An 18,423-nucleotide genomic window follows, 5' to 3' on the forward strand; every position below is an offset into this window, starting at 1 on the left:
TCTTGGGACTTAGCAATATTTAAGCCACGTACTTTTCATGGACATCCATATGGGTGGCCTGCCCTTGGAAATATTGCAGAAGTTGAATATAAATGCCTGTGGGGTGTTTCTCATACAATAGCTTGTTGAGCTAATCCAATAGTTCTTCCCATAAATATATTTATTACCCTGGTCTTCAACATAGTATCGTCTCAGCAATATGTCACTTTTTTAGAGAAAATCAAAATGTAACTAAAATTTTTTCAGGCCTTGACTGGGAAATATGTTAAATTTTTTATAGCCAAACCTTCCACTTTTTGTTTGCTTCACCTGAATTCTTGTGGTAATCAAGTCACAAAAATAGTCTCCATAAAATTTTTAAATATGTGGCCCTACTGAATATATATCCAGGATATCTTACTACCTGAATCAAAAGGTATCCTCTTGTCTTGACATTTTTCCATGAGAATAAGCTAACATTACCCTAGAAGGTGATGTCTGAAAGTGTTAAATAACTTTTTTTCTTGATGCCTTTTTGACAATTGAGAAAGAGCAAGCAATTATAAAAAAAGCTCTTGCCAAAAAGAAAACATCTCAATATGAAATGAACCCTGTGGCATGTTCAAATTGCAATACCTAGTTAGGGAAGGAAAATTGATTAAACATTATGTAGTCTTTCAGAAAGATCTGTAATCCTTAAAATTATTATTTTAATTGATTTTGTTTAAGATTTTTAATTAAATATTTGGAGTTTATATTCATAACCACTCTGATTATTTTTTTTAGAAAAAGTAATCAGTTAACTTGTTTATTCAACCAGACCTCTATTATTAATCTTATTGCTGTGTGTGCTGGTGTTACAGCCATAAAAAGGAAATTCCTATCTTCACAGAATTACTTACCTCCTAGTGGTGAGAGGTGGACCAACACCTATAAAAAAATAGGTAAAATACATACCTATAATAGTATTTAATTTTTAGCTTTCTTCACTCCTTTTTTTCCCCCTGCACTTCTCCACCGCTGGCCTAGGTTATGGACACTCTTGTATTACTAAAAGAATATCTAAAAGATTGATATTTGTTTCATTTTCATGGTAAACTTGAACAACTGTTTTGAAATATTTACTTTACTTTAGCAATTCCTGCATTTTCTAAACAAATAACTACTTAATCGTCTATCTCAGTTACTCCTTCTCTGGTTTTCCACGAGCCATTCGTGCTTTCTTGGCACTCCTCTCTACGTCTAGAACCTTTTTTCTCCTCACTCTACCTACATAATAACACAAGTGATCTCATCTACTCTCTGCTTCACTTACAATCCACATGTCTTTTTTTTTTTAAGATTTTATCTATTTATTTGAGAGAGAGAGAGAGATAGCAAGAGAGAGAGCATGGGCAAGGGGAGAGGGAGAAGCAGGCTCCTGCTGAGCTGGAAGCCTGGCATGGGGCTCCATCCCAGGATGCTGAGATCATGACCTGAGCCAAAAGTGGATGCTTAACTGATTGAGCCACCCAGGTGCCCTACAATCCACATGTTGCTGAGTTATACATTTATCCCTCTCCAGAGGACCAGAGATTTATGTTCACTACTAACTGGTCTTCTGCATTTGGATTTTATGAAGGCATTTCAAATTTAGTATAATCAAAACCCCATCTCATCTTTTCAGTTCTTCCCAATACCATAAATCAGACTCCTTCCTTTTCTCAATCTCATCCCTTCAGGTATTTAATGAGCACTATCTTCTCTGCCTTTTTTCAGTGTTTCTGAAAAAAGGTAATCCATTTACTTTCTGCCATTCCAGTGTGACTGTCTCAGGCCACCAGTATCTCTAAACTGGGTCATATCATTTTGATATACAGCTTCTTTATACTGGCCTTTCTGCCCCTAGGGCTTTTCCCTTTCCAGTCTTTTTTTGCATTCCCGGAGTGTGAGCTTTCAATGTAAATCTCTCTCTAATCATCTCTCAGTTTAAATTCCTTGGATATAATCCAGATTCATTAAAACAGTTCATTAGCTGACCCCTGGTTATTTCTCTAGCTTCATCTCTTGTCATTTCTCTGATTTATACTCTAATGTCCAGATGTACATTTCTCCATGTTATGTGTATGTCTCAGTCTTTTTGCAAGCCTTCTTCTCTCCTTGGAATGCATTTTCCATCTCTTTCCACAAGTCTAATTTCTACTTAATGAAGTATATGGCTAAAGAGTACAGGACTTCACGTCAGACAAATCTGAGTTCAGATATTAACTCTGCCATTTATACTGAAATATGAGTTGAAAAAGTTTTTAAGACTGTAGGTCTTTAAAATGAGAGTAATTGTGGTACTTGCTTGATCAGATTGCTGCAAGAAATAAGTCTCATAATGTATGTCAAGGTCTAAGTACAGTGCCTTGTGAATGGATATAGAATATGCCACCCCAAATATGCCACTTTGACATAAGGATTATTTTGAGCTCAAGCCAATTTAGAATCAACAGATTCAGGAAGAGTTTTCTGCCATCCCCCTTTTTAAAAGATTTTATTTATTTAGTCATAAAAGACAGAGAGAGAGAGAGAGAGGCAGAGGGAGAAGCAGGCTCCCCGCTGAGCAGGGAGCCCGATGCGGGGCTTGATCCCAGGACCCTGGGATCATGACCTGAGCCGAAGGCAGACGCTCAACCATCTGAGCCACCCAGGCACCCTTCTGCCATCCCCTTACCTGCTTAAAAGCAGGACATAAATTTCCCTTTTTGAAGGCATCCCTCTTGTAGCAGGAAGAGAAGAGCCCTCTTATCACTAGAGACTGAGAGTTGACACAGAGATGAGTTTGCATAAAAGGACCTTACTAAAATATGGATAAAATAACATTTATCTTCCATTGGTTCACCATATATTTCCTAGTTACTTCCCCATGATTTATCATCTTTTGAAGCCCCCAACCCCTTTCCTTTGTTAAAATGGTGTATAAGCCCCCGAGACTACCTACTTTTTGAGTTTCACTTCTTTGCTGTAAACTTCTGTGCACATAAAGTATTAAAAAATTGTATGTATGTTTTCTTTCTTCCTTCAGTGTACCCTTTGTTAGTTTAATTTGCAGGTACCCATTTTCAAAATTTAAGATGTTAAAAGGAAAAGTTTTTCCTTCCTCACACTTGCTCACAGGGCAAGAATCATCTGTAATCACAATTCTCAATGGTTGCTGGCTGGGTAAAAGCTAATAAATAGGTATGTTTTATTGGATATCAATTTTTAAAATTTTAACTCATTTGATAAACAGTATGTAGATACTGATAATTCCATATGACAATTTTATTCCAAGGATTTTTAGCTTTAATTTTTATTTTGTTTGCACATACTAGAAAAAGCTAAAGATACTTCCAGTCACAAAAAAAAAAAATCCACTTAACAATAGAAAAATCCTCCTGTACAACATGCTCTGTGTTACTGAAATATAGAAATTACTAAATAGCTTTAAATTTTTGACAAATAGTCAACCTCTTCTCCTGATCACACTGCCTTTGAGAGGGATATAAGAGGCCTCTGAAAATTAAGTAGTCCTTGAAATTAATATACCTGGGATGGTTTCTGTGAATACTTAAAAGTAGGTAATGGCTGCTTTATGTCCTTTTCTTTCTGCCCATTGTCATTGACTAAGGGTTTTTTCAGTGACTGACCACAATATAAATAGATCAGATCAGCAGTTTGATATCACCCATGTAAAGGGATAAATAGCCATTAATATAATTACTGGCTCCTATATAATACAAAACATGGTAAGATGATGATGCTCCTTGACAGGATGTGCCTTTGAATCATATTCTGTCCCACCACATAATCAGATTGTGGGCAGCAAAGAGATAGGGACAAAATAATGGAAAAATAATACACATTCTCATTCTAAAATTTCCCCATAAAAATAAAAATATGTTAACATGTTTAATGAAAATATTATCTTGCAGAAATTTCACATTTAGCAGCATTTCCAATTTCAGCGCATTTAGTAGCTATACATTTAGCTTCTGTGAACAAGATGGAAACCATAATCTGACACTTTAAGTGAAATTAAAGATTCCGCATGTAAATTCCACCTATTATTAATTTATGATTATCTGGCTCATTTATTTGATTTCAATAACAGAATATTCTGCACACCTCATCCAATAAGATCCCTTTTCTTTGAGGTAATTATAATGTACAGAGGGTTATCTTATTTCTAGCAAAATAAATGATGCTATTATGTGCTTAAAGACATATAGCAGGTAGTTTCAGAATTTATTAAAGGTGTCTTTATAAGTAAGCATATTTCTGATATGGTTATGCATCCCTCATTTTATATGGAAGAAAGAGTGCATTTGTTTTCTATTGCTCCCTGTAACAAATTACCACAAACTTGGTGGCTTAAAACAACAAGCATTTATTATCTTGCAATTCTGTACATTAGAAGCTTAACAGTTCTCAACTGGGCTCACATCAAGGTGTTAGCAAAGCTTTATTCTTTTCTAGAGGTTCTGTGGGAGAATGTTTCCTTGTCTTTTCCAGGTTCTGTAGGCTGCTTACATTTCTTGACTTGTGGTCTCCTTCTCCCATCTTCAGAACCAGCAAAGGTAGGCCAGGTCCTTGATCACATTGCATCTCTATGGTGTATTCTTTTTTTTTTTTTTTTCTGATTTTCTTTTTTTTTTAAATTATGTTATGTTAATCACCATACATTACATCATTAGTTTTTGATGTAGTGTTCCATGACTCATTGTTTGTGCATAACACCCAGTGCTCCATGCAGAATGTGCCCTCCTCAATACCCATCACCAGGCTGACCCATCCCCCCACCCCCCTCCCCTCTAGAACCCTCAGTTTGTTTCTCAGAGTCCATAGTCTGTCGTGGTTCGTCTCCCCCTCTAAATTCCCCCCCCTTCATTTTTCCCTTTCTATGGTGTATTCTATACTTACATCTCTCTTTGACCCTCACTGCTTTTTCCACTTTCAAAAATCCTCGTGATTACGTTGGGCACACCAAGACAATTCAGGATAATTTTCTTACTTTAACATCAGTTGATCAATGTATTAGTCAGGGTTCACCAGAGAAACATAATAAATAGGATGTATACACATATATGTAGAAAGAGATTTATTTTACAGAATTGGCTCATGCAATTGTGAGGGCTGGCAAGTCCAAAATCTGAGGTAAAGGTTGGGAGGGTGGAGACCCAGGGGAGAGTTTATGTTGCAGTTCAAGTCTGAAGGCAGTTGGGGCAGAATCCCCTCTTTCTCAGGGCACCTCAGTCCTTTCCTCTCAAAGCCTTAAACTGATTAGATGAGGCCCACCCATATTTTGGAGGGTAATCGTCATGTAAAATCTACTGAATTAAAAGTTTCATAGCACATCTAGACTGCTGCTTGACCAAATATTTGTGTACTGTGGCCTAGCCAAACTGACACAAAATTAACTATCACAAGTGACAGCCTCAGTTCCATCTGTAATCTTAATTCCCCTTTGCCATATAATTTAATTTATATGCAGGTTTCAGAATTCTAGAACGTTGACATCTTTTGGGGGTCCCTGTTCTGCATATACAATGTGTGTGTGTGTGTGTATTTGTCCCTTGACTACATTTATTTATTTATTTATTTATTTATTTATTTTTGGATCTCTTCTTTTGCCCACAACTCTTTGTGCAGTGCCTAGTCACAACAAAAGATCACTGCATAAATAAGCATTCGTATCCTTCCCTGCCTTTTCTCTAATCTCTTGCTTCCTAACCTGCTGTAACAGTTTAAATTCAATTCTTGGCAGTGTCTTTTGGTTCTTTTCGGCTCTCCTAATCTTTCAGTTCTGTTGCTATTTTTGAATTTGCCTTTTTTTTTTTTTTTTTTTTTTTTAGTTTTGATTGTTCACCACCTTCTGAACTTTGTGGTCATAGGCAGATTATTTTCACTTCTCTAAACCTGAGTATCCTTAACAATAAAATAAGACTAACACTGAGATTTGGTTTAAAATAAATAAGACAATACATGTATAATTTTTGTGAAAGTGTCAGATCTGACACATTAAAAATTGTTAATATTATTAATACTGTGAGAATTTTTAATCTTAATACTTTGAGAATTAATGCTTTTGCCACATTTAGTGATAATATCTTCACAAGTAGTTTTTTTTTGTTTAAATATTTTCTGGATCATGTTTTTCTATATATTTTAAACTTTCATTTAGTACAAAGTATTGGCATATATCTTGTTGATTGTGTGTACTTGATTGAAAATTAAAAAAAAAAATATTCCTTATCTTAAAAACCATGAAATATCTACTTGTATTTTCTTTGTGCATATATATGTTTTCGTTCTTATGTATTACTTTTGAAGCATAAGCTCCATGCCTGTTCTAAAGTTCTCTTAGCACGACTCACAGAGATTTCTGAGGAATTGGCAATGTTATACGTCCACCAAGTGGACGTATAATATTTCCTTTCTTTATGGAAACTCAGTTAGACTTCATTTTCCAGCCCCTAAAGTTAGGTGGCACCACAGCGGTTCAAGCCAAGATGTGAAGTGGGGGAGTAATGGATGCCACTTTCATAATGTTTCTAATAAAACTCTCTCCACAGTCCTCTGTGTTGTCTCCCTCTGGGCCCCTGTCTGTTGGTCAAATTATAAGGCCCTGGGGGATGGAAGAGCGTCTAGATGGAAGCAGTCTGAGTTCCTGAAAAAAAACTGTGAACAAGAGCTCTGGCTAATAATGTACAGTGATGTGAGTGAGAGAGAAGGAAAATAAACACAAATAAAAAATCAGCTCTTTTCTATTGAGCACTGAGGGGGTTGTGAGAGGAGTTAGCCTGTGTAGACTAATAAATAATCCTGTTCTAGTTCCCCTGCTCTAAGTCCAAGAGAGCACTTGAATTAGGCTGCCTTGGTCTGGGAAGGTTAAGGATTGAAAAGTGAGGATTGAGTTTTATGCAAATGGAATGTGTACTTCATCAAATTGGATGTTACATGCATAGCTTTATGAGAGTGTTGTCACATAAAAGGAGGTTAACATAAGGCTTGCTTTTTTTAAAATCTTTATAGATCATAGGTATTAACAGTTACCAATTTCTTCCCACCAAATCCCGCGTTCCCGCTGAATATTATCTAAACTAGACAGATGTAGAATAGCCTTTTTGCAGAACTATTCTAGCCTTATTTCTGTGAGGTGGCACTTGAATCAGGAGGGTTGAAGAATGACGTGGCTCTGGTTCACTCAGATGTTACTATCTACAGCTCATCTCTCTGGGTGAGGATTTTTAAAACCTGGGAGCTAGTAGTGTCCTCTTCCCTAGCAAATCCTGTTGATCATTGCGCTGTTTATCTTGGATTGACTAACTTCCTTCTCTCAATACTTTAGGTAAGTAAATCTTATTTGATTTACCCAAGTAGTGAGCAGGGCATCCCTTACAGTGTTGGCATGTCATCTTTCCATCAGTCTGAATACCCTATTCACATATATCAAGACAAGTTGCACACTGACTTTTCAGCTAGATTTTATTCTGGTGCTTGGTGCAAACTAATGGCCTAATTGATACAGGCACCCTTAATTCTCCCAAAGAATTTGTTGAAAACTAAATTCCTTTTTGTTATGAACTAAACATTTTTGTACCAGCAAAATTTATAGGTTGAATCCCTAACCCCCAGTGTGATGATGTTTGGAGATGGAGCCTTTGGGAGGTAATTAGGTAAAGATTAGGTCATGAGAGGGGAACCTCATAATGGGATTAGTGCCCCTATAAGAGGAGGAAGAGAGAGAAATCTCTTTCTCTTTGAGTACTCACTGAAGAAAGGGCATGTGAGCACACAGAGATAAAATGCTGTCTACAGGATAGAAAGAGGGCCCTCACCAAGAACGGAATCTTCTGGCACCTTGATCTTGGTCTTCCCAGCCTCCAGAACAGTGGGAAATAAATGTTTGTTGAAGGTGCCTCGTGTGTGGTGTTTTGCCATAACATCTCAGGCAGACAGACTAAGACACTTTCACAAAAATAAGATCATTCCCAGTTAGATGTGCCAGTTTTTAAACTATTTTACTAAATACATAAAACTACAAAAGTCACACATATTTTCTGAGTACATACACTGTACCTCATGCTCTCCCTCATTTCCAACTACCAGGTAAACCTATGGTAATCAATGTGAGTTAGCCAATGTGAATTATCTTCCTAATGTGTTATGGAAAACTTAGACTAGTTAGAGAGAAAAAGAGAGATTGTTAGGTAGAAATCCCTTTCTCACTTTTCACAAAAATAGGCTTATGCTATAAACAGTATTCTGAATCTTGTTATATTAACAATTTATTATTTGTTTTTCTTTAATTTATATCAATTTATCATCAATATACAAAATAAATATTTACTTCTGTAAATGGCTTCAAAACAGTGGCAGGGTAGTATGTCCAATAAATGCAGTGGTTTTGCTATCAATAGACATTTTGGATGGTTAAATTGTTTTTATTCTTTTTTTTTTCTTTTTTCTGTTATGAAGCAAGCTAATACATACCATTGCACACAAATCCTTATGTTTGTGATTTTTCCCTGACTGTGTTGTTGACCTATTTCTGGCATCTTGAATTAAATAATTAGTTTATTTTTTATTACATAACGCCATCATATGGCAAGTCCATTTCAAGTTATACATTGACATACAAATGTAGGCAGTTCTCACTATGCACAGTTCTTATATGCACAAATTTCTGTTACCATAGCTTAGTTAAGTATCTAATTCCCCCCAAACATGATACAAATTTTAGTTACCGTAGTATATCAACCATGTGTAATTTCATATAGTATAAACGTGGCTGCTTCCTCTTCAGTCATAAATATGTAAATGACTGACGCACATTATGATCAGTGACCAATCACATCAATTCAATCAAAGTTGATTGGTATTTGGTCACTATGCTATTCAGTTTTTGCACAAACAGCAAAATGTTTATTCATAACCAATTATTACTTGTGAACCAGTGATAAACTTATATCACATTTTACAAAAATGGATAATCAGGAGATAATTACCCAACAAAGATGATACTCCAGCAAACAAGTATAAGTGATAATGCTGAAAGGAAAATTTAAATTGAATATACAGTAAGCCATAGAAATAATAGCTGACCATGGGCATGTTAATATGATTACCTATCTAGAGATTCTAGGTATGTAGCCAGAGAAACTTAGTCTAGGCAAACTTACCAACGTAAATGAGAGAAGTGATTGTGACAAAAAGGATGAAGATTTCCCAGAGGAAATGACATCCACAAAAACTTTGCATTAAAGGCACTGAGAGATATTTCATGACATTAAAACTTCAAAGGATAAATGGAAGCTTATTCAAACTGAGAAAGTAATAATTCATCAAGGTACTGAAAGATTCTCACTGTGTATCATAAATCATATGGTAAGAAAAGAAGAGCATTATTCAGACTTGGTAAGATTTTGTTGTTTTTTAAAAAGGAGAAAATAATACTATAATTCTCAATGTATCTAATGTTTAGCATTAAAGTGTCCTAAATATCCCTATTAGTTGTACCAAGTTTTTAAAAAATTATGTATATTTGACCAGCAGTTAGAGAGTTTTTAATGCTTTAACAACAACAAAATAAATGTCACAGAACTATTATTATTTTCACATGGATTTTTAAGATCACTTTGCACTATATTTTTCAAGTCTAGGTATTGCTTTTCTGTTCACAGATTTTCATATATGTTTATTTTTATTCAATGCTAGGTGTTTCTTTCTCATACAGTTTCCACTCTCAACATAGTTTCTGATACTATAATTTAATGACAAAAGATAAAAGCAGATTTACAGAAATATGTGGCAAGTTCTAGAATTTTGGGTAAGAGGAATGCTGTATTTTTTTTCCAAATATTTATTTATTTATTTGAGAGAGAGGGCATGTGTGTGCATGAGTGGGTGGAGGGGCAGAGGCAGAGGGAGAGAATCCTCAAGCAGACTCCCTGCTGTGATTTTATCTATTTATTTGAGAGAAAGAGAGAGATAGCAAGAGAGAGAGCATGAGCAGGGGGAGAGGGAGAAGCAGACTTCCAGCTGAGCTGGGAGCCTGCCATGGGGCTCGATCCTAGGATCCTGAGAACATGACCTGAGCCAAAATCAAGAGTCGGCTGCTTAATGGACTGAGCCACCCAGGTGCCCCAAGGGAATGCTATTTTATAAAATAGTACAGCTTATAAAGAGTGAGTCCATACCAACATTTAGACCAACATCTTTTTTAATCTTAGCCAGATAAATCCTGATTAATGAGTTAATGCTTTTCTAGTATGCTGATCACTTTTTCATGATAACCTGAAATTTTAAAAATAAAATGCCTGCAACAAATTAAGAATTCCTTGGCCCTGGCAGTAATATGTTAGGTAGCTTGTCTCAAAAATCTGCAATTAGACTAAAATAAATTCTAATTTCTTTATCAATTAGAATTTTTCTTTACTTAATCAGAATAAAAGTAACAACTAATTATATTCAAAAACTACAAAATATTCATCAGACAACACAGATGTAAAGGCATTTCTTGAAAACAATAATTTGTATCTAATAAAAATTTACAGCCATTTAAATAATAATTTAAAATTTTTTATTGTTTGAATTCAATAATTTTTGTTTTAAAGATTTTATTTATTTGAGAGGCGGGGAGAGCACAAGCGGGGGTGCGGGGCAGAGGGAGAGAGACAAGCAGACTCGCCTCTTGAGTGAGGAGCATGATGCAGGGCCAAATCCCAGGACCTTGAGATCATGACCCAAGGTAAAGTCAGATTCTTAACTGACTGAGCCACCCACGCATCCCTCAAAAATTTATGAAATATAGATTGACAGTCTTATTTTCTGAAAATCATTTAATTTCCCTATATTCATTCTCACCAGTTTAGTCATATAGTAATTCCTAAAAGCATTCAAGTTATTTTCATACATGTATAATTACATATTACTAATAATTATGATGACTGCATATGAACATAGCTATGTCTACTAATGTTTCATATGCCCATCTTGGAAATAAATGCAAGCTGGCAATCTCTACTGGACTACCAATAATCTTGAAATACTAAATATACTTGATATGAAATGTATTGTCAATAAAACCATGTTTTTCAATATTTTAAAATATTTTTTTGTCTTTCATTTTCTTAGCTTTGAGTTGTTTTTCAAAATAGGATTTGCAATCCTTGTGCCTGAAGAAAAATATTAGCATACAATATATTTTCTTTAAACTCATGTATGAAAGCTGATATTTTCTATTTCATCATTTTGGAAGATCAAGTTTTGATTTTGAAAAACATAAAAATACTGTTTAAAAGGATGGACATACTCTCATGTATTTTGGTCCAACATAAAATATGAGTATATATGGCTGTATATAATTGATATTTTATATCTACACACATATTATATATATATATATATACATACATGTGATATATCTGTGTATGTATATATCATATGTAATACATATATCTGTATGTGATATATCTGTATATCATATCTGTATGTGATATATCTGTATATTATATGTATATGTCATATGTAATACAAAGAAAAATTGCATTTGTTGAAATCTGATTTGTAACTGTTTGTCAGAGTTTGCAGCAACTAAAATTATCTGATGTCCAGATTTCTTTTGGCTACATAGGGTTGTCATTCCTTTGGACTACCCTGTAGAAATTTCTGGATTTGCAATAGCTTGCAGGATTCAAAAATTAATTTTATATTACTAGATTTGTATTTTATAGTGTTATATTAGCAACATTATATTAGCTTTGGAGTCTGGTTTCACTAGGATCCTTTCTACTGATGGTTTGAAAAACCCAGATGTGTTCATTTGAAACAGTGAAAACTTTCTAAGACATGAGCATTTAGGTAATGCAGTGGGTTTTATTTAAATTATACTTTCAGATTACTATCTAAATGTTTGAAGCCAGAATATTTAAATAAACAGTGTTCTTATTAAATGATTCTTAAGCCATTGGTTGAATGAGTTATAGATTATCCTGGTAATATTGCTAGGTTGTTGCATTTTTGCTTTTAATGGACAATATATAGCAGTGAAGCAAAACAAATATTTGACTAGACTTTAGAAGACTGTGTAAGGCTATCAAATTTCCATTGAAACATGACTTATGGCATTAATATTTTTAACCTTGCAGAAGATCTAAAAAATAGACATAATTTTAGTTGAACAAACTACACCAATTATCTGCTTGTCAACTGTTGACAAATCATTTTCATGGTTCAATGTGATAGTAAAAAATAAAAATGTCTGTTACTATAATCAAAGTGTATTGCTGTATATCATTCAGTGACAATCTAGAGCAGTTTTCATTTACTCTAAGGACAGATCTTTTTTGGCAATTGACTCAACAGGAAGTGTAAGGAAGATTTAAGAAACACCTTGTAAGTGCTGAGCTCAGAACTTAGCACTGAATATCATCAATCTATATCCTCCTGAGACCAGACTTACCAAAGAGTTATATCAAACTTACGTGTTACTCTGTTTCACAAGCTGATACTGGGTAGTACAAATTCCTGAAACAGTATTGCAGACAAATATTGAATAACTAAATAGCAGGGATTTACTTTCTTATAAATGAAGGCTAACAGTGATCAAAACATTCAAACTGCAAATATCTGATGGTCATTCAGACACTTTATAAGGATATTGATAATTTCTATTTTATTTTTTTTTTTTGCACAAATGAATTTTCTGGAAGATAGTGTCACATAATAGTTACAAGCACACCTTTGGGCAAAGCACAGCAGACATGAATCTTAGTTTTGCAAATTTATTAACTAGAGTAATTATTTAAACTCTATAGTTAGGTTTTTGTCTGTAATAGGAAAATAATATCATGGAATTTTGAGAATTCAGTAATATATATAGAATGTGTTCATCACAAGTTAGTGTTTAGTAAAATTGAGTTAGTCTTCCCACTTTTAAAAAAAATTTTTAAAGATTTTTTGTTTATTTATTCGCGAGAGTGAGAGAGAGAGACGGAGAGAGGGAGGAGGAGCAGAGGGAGAGAGACAAGCGGATTCCACACTAAGCGCGGAGCCTGTCGTGGTGCTCAATGTCAGGACCCTGAGATCATGACCTGTGCTTAAACCAAGAGTCAGATGCTTAACTGAGCCACCCAGGCACCCCTTCCTGCTTTTATTTTTAAAATGATGTATATTATTCTAAATAGAAGAGTCTCATGTAAATACTGAGTTATAGCAAAAATTCTGTGATAAGTTACCTGGTACTGTCTATGATGAATGTATTGTACATGACACAGCTATAATTGCTGTAAATATTGAAAAACAGAAACAAAGGGGACAAATTGGATGGAATGATGGTTTAAGATTTATATTTTATAATTTTTTAATTGAGTAAAGTTGACACACTCTACTATAGACACTTTTCCAAAGAAGACAGATGGCCAACAGAAATAGTTTAATTTAATGAAATAATCTTGCTATAACCTGTAAATATATTTATGTATTTATGGGATGAATTTAAAGATCTTTGCAATGTTGTTGTAATCATATATTAGCATTAGTCAAGAGAAAATAAGATTATGTTTTTTTTTTAGAGAAGAGTAGACATAAACTGGTAAACCGTCCAAGTGAGTAATAGAACTGGTTAATTCATTTTTGCTCAGTTAAGCAATAGAGAAATATCTAAACTAGAATTAACATCAAAGGACATAGTTCCATCTTGCAAAATATTTGTTATAGCAGATATCATATTATTTGAACTTCATTGGCTGTTTACTGGGTAAGTTATATGTCTGTTTCACCTGTCCGGACTCCTTAATATGTTGTTCAGTATGTTTTCTGTACATCAAGAGTTGGTCTATTTGTGGGGTGCCTGGTTGGCTCAGTCGGTTAAGCGTCTGCCTTCGTCTCGGGTCATGATCCCAGGGTCCTGGGATCGAGCCCCTCATTGGGCTCCCTGCTCAGTGGAGAGTCTGCTTTTCCCTCTCCTTCTCCCTGCTTCTCTGCCTGCTTGTGCTCGCTCTCTATCTCTCTGCCAAATAAATAAATAAATCTTAAAAAAAAAAAAGAGTTGGTCTATTTGTGCTCTTTCTTCATTCATGTTTATGGTGGTTCAGAATTTTCTTATGAAAGTATTAAAGTCTTCAGGTGCAACAAAGTGCTCATATCTAATTACAGATATTAAATTTTTACAATTGTGATGGAAATGAAAAGAAGGAAACGGCACATTCTATTTCATATACAGCCTAATTTCACAGATTTAAGGATGTATATTATGAAAACATCCAGGAGACATTTTATAAAATTTGAGCATGAGATATTGTTATAGAAGTGTTGAATCACTGTATTGTACACCTAAAACTAATATTACACTGTATGTTAACTAACTGAAATTTAAATAAATTCTTTAAAATAATGATTATAATTCACCCTTGAACAGTGCAAGAGTTAGGGGTGCTGACACCCCACACAGTCAAAAATCCACATGTAACTTTTGACTCCCCCAAAAGTTAACTGCTTATAGCCTACTGTTGACTAGTACACAGTTGACTAACATTTATTTTGTCTTTTATATATATTATATGCTGTAATCTTACAGTGAAGTATGCTAGAGAAAAGGAAATGTTAAAAAATCATAAGGAAGAGAAAATACATTTATAGTACTATATTGTATTTACTGGAAAAAAAAAAAACTGCACATAAGTGGACCCATACAGTACAAACCTATGATGTTCAAGGGTGAACTGTAATAATTCATTCTCTCAGGAAAAAAAAAAAATGAAGACCATACTGTCCAATAACCTTTAATTATAAATGAATCTGCCTTATTAAAATTTCCTCTCATCTTGAATTTTGTGCATGACAGATTTTTTTCATATTCAGTCTTAAAGTGACTGTTTTTAAAAGAAATCAGGTAGAAGCTTTCTACCCCTTAGCTCCAGATTCCTTATTCCTGATTTGCTGACTCATCCAATAAGCAATCTCAAACTGTCAACTTGCTCAAGGAAAAAATAAAAAAGTGGAACCTGAAGTCTCTGCCAAAAGGAAGTTCTTTTCTTGAACAGCTGTTCTCTGAATGTTCAGTTTAATGAATCATGAAATAAGAGTTATCAAATATTATCAGACATGTTGCTATTGAGCTTAGTTTTGCTCCAAAGAATCTGAGCCCATCCAGATGCTTAATTTGTCAGTGAAACATTGTTCCTTCTGTCAGTGATGCCAATACCTGGTTTAAGGTGTATATGAGAGAGGGAAAGAACTACCTAAGTTGAGTTAAACCTAAACCACGACCATGCATCTCAGAAGTCAGTGCAGATGCTTTATTGGCTATGTCTCAGAATTTCCCATCGAGAATGATACAGACCTAAACTCAGCATGTTTATGGGTAATTTGTGAAATTGCCTCTTTTCTGTGGGACTACACTGATTTCTCAAGCATACCTAGAGTAATATAATGAGGACATGGTATAGTTCAGAGCCACCAAGAAGTTTATATAATGTTCTCTGGAGGCCAGTTAGCTGAAAGAAAACTGACTTGAAAACTAAATTAAACTGCAGATGTATTAAAAACCTTTGTTGTTGCCATGGATACTTCAATTTAGATGATGGTTAAATGGAGGATAGGCATTATAGTATTTACAGTCATTTTAGGAGAAGGTTATATTTTAGCTAACTTTCTCCATAAATTTTAGGAAGAGAAAATCTGGGAAATACAATGTCATGTACTATAATATTGCAAACTGGAAGGAAGAGTAGAATTTTGTTTTGTTTTCTTTTTTAACATCACTGAATTCCCACGATAAAAAGAATGATTAACTGCTCTTTGGATGGCTTATAATTTTGGCAGTAGTAATATATTTTTACCATCACAATAGTTTTATAATAAAGCTTACTTGAAGGTAAGTGGATATTTGTTGTTTATATATTAAAATAGTGTCATCTGATAATAGGGAGTCTACAAGTCAAATAGCTCTTTGTTTTCACATGTGAACTCCCCTTGATCAACTATGGTTTCTCTTACATAATTAACACTTCATATATTTAAGAACCATAAAAATTGTGAGTGATTAGCATGATTAAATTAGTATGTAATACTTTGTCCCAACTCATCAATTAAATGAAACATTATCATCTACTTGATGAAAAAGCATACAGTTCTACTTGAAATAAGCAATGCTTAATAGGTGTCAGGTTTAGTTAAATCAGAAGAATACTAGTGTACATACACACACACCACACATCACACACACACACACACACACACACACGAGGAAAGCTCCAAGGAGGCATTACAGTAAATTTCTTACTATTGGTAGTGATTTAATGGCAAAAAGAGATGAAGAAAAATATTTTTAAATATTTCTAAGAACATTTAAAAACAAAGCAATTGCAAAGTAGTGATTTTCCTGTATCTTCTATAATAATTTACTTTCAGTAAGCAACTTACTTTGTATTTTCTCATAGAAATAATACTTTATAACAGGAGAAATCCACATATGTAAGAAATTAAACAATACACAAATATTTTTTAAAAAAATAATGGACTTTAGAGAAGTTCAGGTCTACAGAAAAATTTACCAGAAAGTTCCCATATTCATCCACTTCCCTCACCGTTTCTTTCTTCCATTATTAAAATATCACATTCTTGGGATGCCTGGGTGGCTCAGTCGGTTAAGCGTCTGCTTTCCGCTCAGATCATGATCCCAGGGTCCTGGGATCGAGCCCCGCGTCGGGCTCCCTGCTCCGCGGGGAGCCTGCTTCTCCCTCTCCCACTCTCCCCTGCTTGTGTTCTCTCTCTGAAATAAATAAATAAACTCTTTAATAAAATAAAATACTGCATTCTTGTGATGTATTTGGTATAATTGATGTGCCAATATTGATACATCATTATTAGCTGAAGTCCCTAGTTTACATTAGAGTTTACTCGTGTTTTACAGCTCTGTGGGTATTGACAGATGCATAACATTTCATCCTCTTTCAGAATAGTTTCACTGGCCTAAAATCCCCTATGCTCTATATGCTTAGCCCTCCATTCCTCTTCTTGAACCCCTGGAAAACATCAATCTTTTACATCTCCATAGTTTTGCCTTTTACCGAATGCCATAAAGTGGAATTATACAGTATGTGGCTCTTTCAGACTAGCTCCTTTTACTTAGCAGTATACATTCAAGGTTCCTCCATGGCTTTTCATGGTTTTATAGCTCACTTCGTTATTTCTCTTACAATAATATTCAATTGTATGGATGTACCACAATTTCTTTATCCATCTACTTATTGAAGATCATCTTGGTTGTGCGATGTTTTGATGATTATTAATAAACCTCTTATAAACTGTAGTTGCAGGTTATTGTGTGTACTTGTTTTCAGCTCATTTAAGTAAATATCTAGGAGCATGATTATTGAATTTTTATGCTCAGATTATGTTCCACCTTTTGAGAAACTGCAAAACTATCTTTCAAAGTGGCTGCATCATTTTGCATACCCACCAACAATGAATGAGAGTTCCTGTTGCTTCATGTTCTCCCTAGCATGGGGTGTTTTCAGTGTTTTGGATTTTAACTACTGTAATTAGGTGTGTAGTGATTTCTCATTATAGTTTTAGTTTATATTTCTCTAATGACATATGATGTTGAACATCTTTTAATATGCTCATTTGTCATCCATGTATCTGCCGTGATGAAGTGTCTTTTCAGATCTTTTGCCCATTTAGTATTTTTTAATTATTAAATTATGTTATTATTAAATCTAAATTATTAAATTATGTTGAGTTTTTAGGAGTTCTTTATATATTTTGGATACATGTCCTTTATCAGAAAAATGTTTTGCTAATATATTCTCCCAGTTTATGGATTGCTTTCTTCATTCTCCAAGAAGTATATCGTTCACAGGACAAATTTTTTCAATTTTAATGAAGTCCAACTCATCCATTTTTTTTTTCTCTTCTGAATTGTGTTTTTGGTGTGGTATTTAAGTCATCACAAAACTCAAGGTCACCTAGATTTCCTCTCACTTTATCTTCTCATCTCCAAGTTTAATAGTTTTATGTTTACACTTAGATTTAAGATCCATCTTGCATTAATTTTTATGTGTAAGGTCTCCGTCCAGATTATTTTTTTTTGAATGTGGATATCCAGCACTTGAGGATCATTTGTTGGAGATTATCCTTTTACAATTGAATTGTTTTTTCTCCCCTGTCAACTACATTTATATGGATCTATGTCTGGGCTCTGAAATCTATTCTGCTGATTTATTTATCTTTTCTTTTTTCTTTTTATTTTTTTTCCCCAGTACCACACACCCTGTCTTGATTACTGTAGCTTCATACTAGGTCTTGATGTCAGGTAGTGTCAGTCCTCCAATTTTATTTTTCTTATTATTTTATTAGCTATTCCAGGAATTTTGTCTTTCCATGTAAACTTTAATGAATTGTTATGGAACCCCCTTAGACCACTGGTATCTT

General features: G+C 34.2%; 1 pseudogene; it reads right to left on the minus strand.

Annotated features, from left to right (window-relative positions):
* LOC110588157 overlaps positions 1 to 18,032 on the minus strand; it is a 64,985-nt pseudogene extending 46,953 nt beyond the window's left edge.
* Between the last annotated feature and the right edge of the window lie 391 nt (positions 18,033 to 18,423).

The sequence above is a fragment of the Neomonachus schauinslandi genome, chromosome 6, assembly GCF_002201575.2.
Source record: "Neomonachus schauinslandi chromosome 6, ASM220157v2, whole genome shotgun sequence".
Lineage (NCBI taxonomy): Eukaryota > Metazoa > Chordata > Mammalia > Carnivora > Phocidae > Neomonachus > Neomonachus schauinslandi.